Below are 12685 nucleotides of genomic sequence, written 5' to 3'. Positions count from 1 at the left end.
CTTAAAATGTATACTTAGAGAAGAAAGAAGGGACTCAAATATTTCAATAAAATCGCAGCAGTTGTCAAAGAAAAGCAATATCGGATGTACAAGAGTGGCTAATGTCGTTTTGATTCCACTGAAGTGGCGCGCTCGTAAAAAATCACTAGAAGCGATCTTTTTGATTAAAAAATCACGAATCCAACCCTCAACTTATACAAAAGGAACCTTCAGAATGATTTAGAAGTTTTAATAACGAAATTCAACTCAAATGACATTATACTTTCAAATTAGGAGTGAAAATTTAATTTAAAAGAGAGACAAGTCGCCACTCGAGGGTAGAATGAGATTCCGGCGTCGTAAAAATGTACAAGCTCTTCTTTCACAGTTGCTTTTGAGTTTAAAAAATTTATGCCGCTTAAATCTCCCCGAAGAAAATTAGAAGAGGCCTGTATTTATTACAGTAGATGATTCTCGTTAAAGGAATTTTAATCGCAAAACTTTTCCTTATGAATGCGTTCGGTTCAACTTTAGTTAGCTTTTATAAGACATTTGGGCTTTAATTAAGGCTGTTGTAAGTACAAAATTTAATTTAAATCTCTACTTTTTACATGGTTTATCCGTTCCTTTTCAATTAGTGGAATATTGTTTAATATTTAAAATAGTAGAAATAAAAATTACTCACAACTGTTACATAAATAGATTTTTTCTCGCTTGATAATTTTTTAGTTAAAATTTTGCTTAACCTAGAGCCATAGTACTCATAGAGCCATGAAATTTCATATTATTTGCTATATAATAGCAACTCGTAGCTTATAACGCTTTGATTGGACATAAATACTAATATTATACTAAATAGTTCCAAGAAAATTCATGTACGTAGGAAAGTACTTTTAACAAAATTAAATTATAGTCTTGTAAAAAAACTCCATCTAAAACAATATAAAGCTATACGTCAAGTTGATATTAAAACGCTGCAAAAGCTTGTGAAATATAAGGGTTGAATTTAATAGGGTGGAAAATAATAATTTCAGTAAATAAAACGGCAGCGGTCTCGTTACGCGCGACAACGGCGTATTTAAATTAGCGATACATGAAAATGCTTTGAAAGACTTCGTGTGAGAGCAAATTCATACCTAATTATAAAGTAATAATAATGTGTTTGTTTCAGTGTTGTTATGTTTTACTGATCTTGGGATAATATTATACTCTTATATTAGATTAAAAGTAAATTAGGTGAGACTTATCGTAGCAAGTAAGTAAGTATGTTACTGGACATCTTTTGATACAATGAAATACTTAATCGTTAATAATCACTAAATACATAATTAAACTTGAAAACAGCGCGAAATGAATCGTTTAGATATAAAACTATGTAGGTAGGTATGCTGCACCAAAAGAATGACAGGAGCATCGCTTGGCGGCCATTTTGAAAGTCGCCATCTTGGTTGTTCTCATAATAGCCTAAACACTTGATCGGATTTGGTACGGCCAACCATCGGACGCGGTCTAATAGCGGACCATATTCGATGGTACGTCACATTGTTCATCGCACAAAATTATTATTCGGTGTACCAAATCCAAACATGTATTTTGGCTATTAGGTATATATTATATTTGAAGTTACAGCGGCAAGAGTTGTCATTATTGCGCCCAAATGAGTCAGTTACAAGCAAACATACATACAGATGAAGCTGATTAAAAGCTGGTAAAAACGTGTGTTCCTTTAGATTTCTCCTCACATGAGCTAAAAAAGCTTCCATTAAAAGCTGCTTCGTCGATTAGCCGATTAAGAAAGGAAAACATCATTAATGCGACGCCAAGCGGGTCTTCCTTAGTTGATCATACTCCGGGTTATACTATATTATATATATATGAATGATTGTGGAGTAAACTTCAATAACTGACTTTTGTATACAAATATACCTTTAATTAACACACCATTGATGCGAGTCTCCCCTCCGAAAATACTCCGTTACAAATATAGTTTTGTATTATTTAAACTTTTAATAATGCAAAGAAGTATCAGATTTTATAAAAATATACCCTTAACGCCTTTTATTATAATTTTAACGGAGTCCATTGCCCGTTTGTGTCATTTAAATCCTAATTCTACTGGTTTTATGTTGAATTAAATGTCAAGAAGATGATTTAAGTATGAATTATATATAAAACACCAACGTTGATTTCGTTATAAGCAATAAAAACGTTGTTTTTCATGACACACTTTATAATTTACGAGTTACGGTTTGTTCTTCACGTAGGTGTTATTTGTATACTATAATACAATATTTAATTTATATTATGTGCGTAGGATTGTTCTGTTAGCACGCTGAATATTATTGATACGCCGCCTAAAGACACAACTTTCTCTTTCAGCTTGGAACGAAGACAAAATGTATAGCAAACAGACTTATTTCAAAATGTTTGATGATCACTGATGTTTGTCTCTCTGAGACAGGGTTTAAAAACCTTTTTTTGCCACGCTCACGATAAATACATAACGTGTTGTAAAATTTAATAGAATTGTGAAAAAAATTTGTGGTAAATCTCATTCGAATGGATGGTATGTTCTGCCTTTCAAAACGTGATTTCAAAATAAAACTTCATTTATTTGAATAAAAAAATTATAATAACTGTATTTTGACGTTTGTCAAAGTTTGTGTCCAAAACTCTATGAATTTACTTCTCAATAATTACGGTCTACTACGTTTTTTTTGAAGTAAAAACTTCAATATGGGTTCGCGTCACCGACATGCTCAAATTACTAATTAAAAAAATAAATATTTATATAGTTAGACACTTTTTGAATTGGTAAAACCTCGTGAGTTCGCGTCACCGATTTCTTAAAGCAGTATACCTGTAGCTATACAGATGCCGTATTGTGCAACATTAGGGCTGTGTGTATATCTTATAAGTGAAATTGAATTCACTTCCATCGGCAGTCTGTACAACTGCCATTTTATTAAAACCTTAATTACTCTCTAACCAGAGCTATGGGCCAATAAATACAATCTATTGGTTGGTAGTATGCGAGTACCCTACGCTCTTAACTAGTTTTATAACATCATTTATGTTCAGTAAATTCATGATAGTATGGCGAAGTTAGAAATACGGGCGGGAGGCACATAACGAATGGGAATGACCCGATTAGGGCACCTTTTAACGTATTAAATCGGGACTTATCGAAGGACATGTCGCCGGCTGACCCGAGGGTTAGGGCTTATCAGGGATACCACTCACTACGCCAAATAGTGCTTCGCTTTATTTCTGGACTTGAGCTATTCTCTACGTAAAGTGACTGGAAAGATTAGGCATATTGAATATTGATTGAGTAAAGGTGGGTTTTAAATGGTGATATATAGCTTATTTACTGTACTATTTTAGTATAGCTGAGTTCGTATGACAACATTGAGCTAGAGGTCCCGGATTCGAATGTTTTAATGTATTTATGTATGTTTGTTTGTATTAAATGGACGTATTTAAGCAGAAAGGACACAAACCACACAAAGGCAATTTTGAGTTTGGCGTATTTGAAGTTTCAGCTCAAAATAATCTTCCATATAAAAAAACAGTTTCAGTGTACATTTTAAAAATAGGATTTTGACTAACTGACAGATTCAAACTTCAGGAGTACGATGGCATACTTAACTCTATTATGATCAAAGTGTGGTTTGAGTCCTTTCTGCTCAGCTACGCCAAATATACCATCGTCTAGTACCCATCGTAAAGGCCTAATTTGGGGCTCGACAATGTTTTTATTTATGTATATACTTAACAAGATATTCTTCACGAAGACCACAATTTTAGAATTAAATCTACTAGAAAAATCTTCGAATCAACAATGGATTACGAAACATATTGCGTATTATTATTTTCTTGCGTAGAAACTTACAACATATTAGATAAATATTTAAGACAAACTTCCTAAATTATCACAATATGATAATTTACAAAATATATGAAGTTATTTTATGTTAAAACCAACCAGTTATGCTAATGTACTGTCCGTTACGTGGAGGCCACCCAAGGAGCCGTGGTGAATTTCAGAAACTTATTCGGTAGCGGCGAAGCCTTCATTTCGACGTGGTTCATAGCGTTTTTGCTAGATGGCAGCACCTGTAATAATTAAACCCTTTTGTTTTAAATTAATACGTAAGTTAAAGATAATTTATACGTCTGGATAGAGTCTACTGCTGCTAGACAACCGATACAATCAGACGAGGAATATTACTTTAGTGTGCGTGACAAGCTACGTCTTACACTCGCGATTTGTGTGTCACTTTGTGTTAGTGTGCGTGAATTGCTTAAAATAGAGGTTAGTTCTAAACTCAAGTTTTTTCGACGTTGTCACAGCTGTCAAAGTCTATCTCACTACTCTGTGGTATAAAACAAACGGATGTGGGTAAATAAAATATTTAATAGTCTTAAGGCTGATTATTAAAATTATACTAAGTTTATAGAATACTAAACATAAATATATATTTAGTTATAAATCCTATTTTATAAAGTACTAGTACAATATAGATACGCGTACATTACTATTAACTATGTAATGATAATTTTTTTTATGGAATAGGAGGACAAACGAGTGTTCCGGTCACCTGGTGTAAAGTAATCACCGCCGCCCACATTCTCTTGCAACACCAGAGGAATCACAAGAGCGTTGCCGGCCTTTAAGAAAGGTGTACGCGCCTTTTTTGAAGGTACCCATGTCGTATCGTCCCGGAAACACCGCACAAGGAAGCTCATTCCACAGCTTAGTAGTACGAGGAAGAAAGCTCCTTGAAAACCGCACTGTGAAGGTGGAATAATAAATAGATTCCAATCGGCCAAACTATTGTAACGTCTGTCTCACAATCACAGATACTTTTATACATTTGAAAATTTGCAAGTGTGAAAAAGATACTTAGAATACTCAACATCTCATGCTCTCAAAATCAATTGACATTAAAAAGTATTCGAGATCGAATCTGGAGAAATGCCTTTATTAATATAGAGAAGGAGCGACGACATTGAACTACATTAACATTTTTGTTTGTGAATCGATAGGAATGGAACAAACTCTAAATATTACCGGATGATCGCTTCAACACACCAATGAAATTCGTTTTGCTGTTAGGTACTACGCTAATCTCAGTGCACAAACGCACAGACAAACAGAACAAAAAAAAACTATTTTATTGGCCTCAGTTATTTAAGCACAATGTGTAATAATTGTTTTTTCGAAGCGATAACTGCTTTAGCCGCGTTGGGCACTTTTTAGTAGGGGCAAATCTCATGGGTTTGCGTCACTGACATTCTCGTGACTGGCGCACGCGATAATTAAATAATTTGATAAAATATTTATGTATACTTACACATTACATTTATTTTGACACTTTTTGGATGGATGAAAACTTGTGAGTTCGCGTCACCGACATGCGTAAAGCAGTATATCCGTAGCTATACAGCTGTCGTATGGTGGAACATTAGTGCTGTGTAAGTATATCTTATACCATCAAAAACATAATTTGTAAAGAATCAATTCTTCTACCGTAGAAAGTTGTGAGATTCATGTAGTAATAATAATAATAATAAATTTCGTTTATTTAAAAGATTACATATACATTTTTAGTGGTTGAGACTTGAACCCACATGCACACACGCACACAGACACACACTCACACACACACACTCATGCACACACACAAATAATTGTAAATTGTAAAATTTGGTTTTTAATCATTACTGTTTATTTCTATATTGTTTATTAAATAAAATGTTAAAGAAGTTGCGAGATATTCCCAATACAAGTGTCCTAAGACAACTTACTGGGAAGTCTCAAACCACTAAAAATGTATGTGTAATATTTGTGTAGTAAAAAGAAATTAATGAATAATTTCTTTATTATTGTAGTTGAGCCGACAGACGCTGTCATGTTAATAATAAAAAAAAATCTTGCGGGTGGAATTTCGTAAATTCGTTTTTATTAGCTGATGATCTTTACTCGGCGAAAGGAATATTCCTACCAAATTTCAAGTCTCTACGCCTCGTGATTCCAAAGATATCGTGATGAGCCAATTACCGGTGGAAATCTCTTATCCAAGTATTCCTGCATTATTTAACATAAACTTCTGTCTTCTGAGTAATAATAATTTTATGTATATGAAGCAGAAAGCAACCCCATTATAAAATTATGATTAATTCAGAAGCACTCATAATTTTCAGTTAAGGCGGACAGTCGCCCCTATGTAATGCCATTTCACATCATTGCTAAATTGCCACATCATAAATTGTACTCTTTAATTCAATCAACGCCCGTGTAATTCGTCTCTCAGACCAATAAACACACAACTTTGATTGTGACCTTTGTCGCTTCTTTCACTGCTTTTATTAAGATTTAGCTGCAGTTAAAAATCTTTATATTATAATCCTTAGAGTAGTGAAGTTAGACTATTTCAAAAGGAACAATATTAGTTTTTATAATATGTATATGTTAATTGTTCACCGCCGTCGATATTATATTGTAATACCAGAGGAATCACAGGAGCGTTGCCAGCCTTTAGGGCGTTGCGTAGATACTTCGCTTCCTTGTATGTTTTGTACCGCATTATCTAGGGGAGTGTTCCGAAGAACTTTTGGACCTGATTCCTGTCGCCAGATTCCACCTTGGATGTGGGGATCCTCTACAGTACAGTTTTCGAGTACCTAATTTTCTTTGGCCTTTTTTAAGGATAATAAGGGACAAAACGAGGCGGACGTTCAGCTGATAGTAATTGAGACGCCCTGCACATTACAATGCAATGCTGCTCAGGATTCTTGAAAAACCCAAAAATTCTGAGCGGCACTACAGCAATTGTGCTCGTCACCTTGAGACGTAAGATGTTAAGTCTCATTTGCCCAGTAATTTAGCTAGCTATGGCACCCTTTAGACCGACACTATAATGCTTACATGTTACTGTTTCACAAGGAGCCGTTGTGGTATCCATAATCTAGCCGGTATCCTGTGCTAAGGAGCCGCCCACTGGATTACTTACAAGAGGTCCGAATAATATAAATAGGCTACATTTTAATCAGTGGGAGGCTCTTTTGCACAGGATGCCGGCTAGATTATGGGTACCACAACGGCGCCTATTTCTGCTGTGAAGCAGTAATGTGTAAGCATTACTGTGTTTCGATATGAAGGACGCCGTAGCTAGTGAAATTACTCGGCAAATGAGACGTAACATCTTATGGTCTCAAGGTGACGAGCGCAGTTGTAGTGCCGCTCAGAATTGTTGGGTTTTTAATTAATTCTGATCGGCACTGCATTGTAATGGGCAGGGCGTATCAATTACCATCACCTTAACGTCCTGACTAACATCCCTTATTTATATAAAAAAACTTATCATAAATTTATTAATTAAATATTATCATGCTAGCATCCACACGAGTAACGTCGCGGGCAGCAGCTAGTTTATTATGAGAGCAAACATAATAGTTATCCAATTCAATAAAACACAGATTTCACACACCGATTTATAATTTATAATAAAAGACGCACATTTGTATACAATCAGAGTCAATATTTGGGAAACCATTAACATGTCAAATTTTAATATTTCATATGCGTACTAGTGAATAGTGTAATGTCGGATATAATATATAAACAATAGTATGTGCAGGCATAAATAAAGTTTGTGACTTCCGAGGCACGCGCAGCGTAGATGGGGATGTCTGTCTGTCCACCCTAGCAGCAGACATTTCCCATTTGAAATTCTAATGTGTACTATTGTTACAAGAATATGAAAATTTAATTACTTTATTATCGGGTGTTATAAGTAGTTATATTATAATCATTTCACTAAGAATTTACTAGTGTTGACGACCTGAAAACCTAAATGAGTGACCTAATCTAATTTGCCTGTAGAATGTAGATGAAGTCACAACCTGAGACTTGAACAAAGCATACAAGATTTTATGACGCTACGCCACGTAACAGTTTGTTAGCTCAGTGGGGAGAGCACTCGCACGGAACGACAGAGGTCGTGGGTTCGAGTCCTGCAGCGCATTCTATTTGTGTATTAATCCTAGAAGTGAGGGTTATCACTTTAAAAACATAACAAATTGTTAAGTTATTATTATTACCGTACGGACCGTACCGAGTACGACGCCGGACCAATTGGTACGAGGCGCCTACCGGACCGTCCGATGGTCCGGCCGTACCAAATCCGACCATGCGTTTAGGCTATTTGTGATGTTAATAATATACCTATACAACCATTAAATACTAACCATGCTATTTAAATTAAAAGTAAACCCAGACACAGTATTCCCGAAACACTTCTAGTTACGTAATTGTTCATTTCCCAATTTACCAGCGAATAAAAATTATCGACAGCCAATCGAAAGAGTAAATAAAGCCACTAGGAGCAACAAAGGATCGTTGGAAATGTCAGATAATGAGCGGAACTAGCGGAGAGGAAGGGAATGAGAGGTCCCGATTCTTCCACGCCATTTCACTCTTTGTCGATGCGACCCCTTGCTCCCCTGCAGAGCACCCGCGTTCCCGACAGACATACCTAACAATTATATATCGAATGTTGTTTTTGGGAACTGTTTACAATGTCTACCTACCTACTCGAAGAAAAGTGTGAGTTCGTAAACGTGCTAGTATAATGTACTTTTGAATACGTAAATATATATTTTTAACCAATTCAGCCAATATTAATACGATTTTGTGTGGGCTTTTATCGCTATTTCTCACATAGGTGCTAAATAATAATTGAGCTAAGAATTTAACAAAATATATATTGACTGTTAACTAAAGGAATATACACTACAGGCAGATTTGCGGACTTTTTCAATTCAATCTAATAACCGTTTTAACATTTGAGAGGCTTCTGGTCTTGGCAACCTGGAGATTTTTAGGTTTGAGGGGCGCCAAACTAGTGGAATCACTGTGGAAAAGTACCCAGTAAAATGACTGTGATTTAGGTAAAAATAATTTAACAAAAAAACAACCGACTTCAAAAACACTATTCCAAACTTTTTAGGGCATATATAGTATGCCCTAAAAAGTTATATCTCTATTGTTTTGGTATAAAACGTACGTACGTATTTTTATACAATCTAATTAGTTAATCTAATTTTAGTTACGGTTGATTGTTATTTTTGGAATCGGTGTCCTCCCGCCGCGGCCCCGCTCTCGCCTCTCGCCTCCTCACGACTCAAGCACATCTTACCTATAACTATGTATGTAGTTACAAACCTATCTTGGATGACAACGACTATATTAATATTTTTTATTATATTTTGAATTCCGATGGGGTAACAAGCCTTTGGGCTTTTTAAGTGGGAATTCCTCATTGAAGTTAAAATACAATAAGTCTTGAGCTCTTATCAGTATTATTAATATCACCGACAGGGTGATTGATACCTATCATAAAGTGATGAATAATTTCAAAATAATTTAAATCTATTAATGTGTAATTGATGCTTCATTGTATCTAAACTATATTTACTTGAATATCTATCTCAAGATAAAGAACAAATAATACGTTATAGTCATCCATTGTGCGCCCAAAGCTTAGAACAAAGGATATTCTGGTTTATTTATCTAAGACTAGGTATCAAGGGCAATAAAAATGTCAGCGTTGTTTGCCCCGAGCTAGGTTCATATCTCTGTGTTATCGCTGTATCCCTTTATGTTCTAAGACAAAGTAAGGCTTCTAGTACATTTACTACCTATGTTGTTATACGTAGCATATTCAAATTTAAAGTTTCATATGTGTATCAATAATTGGAAGTCAGAATTGATCAGATCAGCTATGGATTAAATAGTCGTATTGTTGCAAACGCCCCATTCCTACCGTATGGTATCAATTATAATCTATAATCTTTTTTAACCCTTTTTTTTAATTTCACACACGTAATTTTTAACATTTTCTGGGATTCGAATGTAGAAGCACATAGGTACTGCGCCGAACAAGACTTACTAACCCGACCTAGCCGAGCAGTAGGCATATCAAGTTTACATTTGTTATTGTTTAAATTATTCTCTAGATCTTATGCTATATATTATATTATATCTATAAATAATACCGCGAATAGCCTCCTCTGCAACACAATTATAGAGTGTATTGCCCCATAGCATCATGATGATATAATATTCTATATAAGGGGCATTATACCAAAGAGGATGTAAATACTACGTAATAAGTGGCGGAACTGCCTAAGAAATAATTGATAAAACGTGCAGTCATTTGACATAAGTTTGAAATAATAGTAATTACAGTATCGCGATTGGCCACGAAATATAATTCGGCAAGTTTGAAAGCGAACAGTTGCATATAACGTAGTGGATTTTACGTGGATCTCTTTTTTTAAAAGATTATAGCCGCAATCTGTCAATCTGTCAGTGACATTGCTGTCACCGCATAGTGACAAAATCTTATCTATCCATAGTTATGTCCAATATAGTTAAAGTCCAATGCTTTATGTCTATAGGTTATTGAAATGTGCGTAGGCGTAAAACGATAGATTTGTCTACCTCTAGTAAGTTAAACTAAGGATAGATAGGTTATTGAAAACGGCCGTTAGAGAGTTTCGCTAACCTGATTATACTGTCAATGTCACAGAACAATTTATGTCTTTACCTGTTCTATGGTCAAAGTTACTTGACTAAACCACAGTAGACATATGTCTACTGTGACTAAACCCTATATAGGTAAGTATTACAACATTCGCTCAGCGATCGGCCAACAGCTCAGCGAGTGACCCCGCTTCGAACTCCCTTTGTTTAATTATTCATTCACCAAATGCTTTTAGGACTTTATTAATTTGATTATAAAACTATTTATTCTTAATTTTATAAATATTTAATATTGTGTTAGATGTAATGCATTATTAATGTATGCGTGTTTTTCTTGAGATCCTTTGACTCGTCTACACGTTCGGCGAACTTGTTGGGCCAAGACACTCACTGAACATGAAGCAGCCTCCTTTAAAATCATCCAAACTATTGGTGAGTACTGGTATCAACAATAAATTTAATAATCTACTGTCAACATCTCCTGAGGACGCCTCGTGTAGAGGCGAAAAATATTAGCGGAATTTACACTCAGGATAACTCCAAAAAAAATGGATAATGTACTCTCATAAAATAATTTAATATTCACAATCTAAGGATCTTCTTAAAATTTTCGTATCAATTCCTCAGGAATTTTCCTAAATGTCTTCAGGATTAGGATTCCCACATACTGTTCCTAAAAACACTGTTATTGACTTATACTAAACTACTAATGATTTACTAATACTTTTATCCGTGCACATTATACTACATTAGTCATAAATTAGACTAATGGCTACAAAATTGTAAAGAATTTAGAATAATATAGAGATTCGTGAATCGCTTGTGTGAAATTTATTTTATGCTAATAATGACACTATTGCTTAGATTAAGGATGATGAATGTATGTTCCAAAGAAACTTGTCTCAGTTAAAGTTATGTCTTATGTCTCAATGTGACGAGCGCAATTGTAGTGCCGCTCAGAATTTTTGGGTTTTTCGAGAATCCTGAGCGGCACTGCATTTAATGGGCAGGGCGTATCAATTACCATCAACTGAACGGCCTGCTCGTCTCGTCCCTTATTATCATAAAAAAAAGTTGTATTATATAAGCTATTAAATTATGTATTCGTTCTCCAAGAAATCGATGAGTTTATTCCACCACAGGCAGCGATGTAATTGGTCAACGATATAAAAACTTTTTTGTACATACAGTTGCTAATCTGGAAAGACAGTATTGTTCACCTCATGTTATCAATTAATGTTATGATGAACATTATGTATTTTTTTAAATATTTTATGGGGACCTACCACAGATGACTTTATCTAACATAGTAATAGAGATATTTCATCAATATGTACTTATTCATTTTCATCGGTATATACTTAATGAATTTTTTATTTAAACACTTATCGAGAAACTAAGGCTTGATAAGAAAAGCTATTCAACTAATTTTAAAAATTGATGTATTCTTGTTATTTATTTAAATATAATTCATTCATTATATCTTTGAATGCCACTGCATCAGGTTTAAAATAACTTCCATTAGTTTAATGAAAACTATTTGTTAGGTTAAATTTACTTCAAATATGTTAAAGATAACATCTTTATTGAGTGATTATGTGAGGACATCTGATATACATAAAATAGAAATTAATAACCACTTTAACCACTTAGCTTTAATTCCTCAGTAATATTAATGTATTATTTTTTTCTACATAATTTTAATTCCTCCATTTCTTGCCACTTTCTGTACCTACTCTGTTTGTTTGCATATTTTATAAGATCCTCTTCCCATCTTTCCAGGGGCATTGTAAAACAAGTTTCGGCATTGAAAAATCGGTTTAAACTACAGGATCTACATAGAGGTCGATAAATTAAATTTATATAAAATTAAGAATATAGTAAGAGTTTTTATCTAAATATACTAGTGGACGCTATAGGACGAACTCTATATATTTAACTAATATTTTTTTCTATTATACCTAGTAAGCATTTTGGACTTCATTTTAAAACATCATATAACGGTATAATAAAACTATTATAAGCGTACCTTCATAAAATTAATGATTATATACTTCAAAAATCTATCACAATTAACCGCTCAATCCAATTTTGTTTTTTTAAAAAGATTAAAATTATAGCTACAGAGGCGGTATAATAACAGACGATTTA

At 34.2% G+C, this 12685-nt stretch overlaps 1 long non-coding RNA gene across 3 annotated transcripts in view; it reads right to left on the bottom strand.

Moving 5' to 3' along the window:
- LOC126966902 (uncharacterized) overlaps window positions 1-12685 on the bottom strand; it is a 92711-nt gene that overhangs the window by 49375 nt on the left and 30651 nt on the right. For all 3 annotated transcript variants that reach the window (XR_007729839.1, XR_007729840.1, XR_007729838.1), the window contains exon 2: window positions 3968-4098. This is a non-coding gene — a long non-coding RNA (uncharacterized LOC126966902). The remainder of the gene's footprint in view (window positions 1-3967; window positions 4099-12685) is intronic.

Source organism: Leptidea sinapis, chromosome 11 (assembly GCF_905404315.1).
Source record: "Leptidea sinapis chromosome 11, ilLepSina1.1, whole genome shotgun sequence".
NCBI lineage: Eukaryota > Metazoa > Arthropoda > Insecta > Lepidoptera > Pieridae > Leptidea > Leptidea sinapis.
This window is presented reverse-complemented; position numbering and strand designations above follow the sequence as displayed.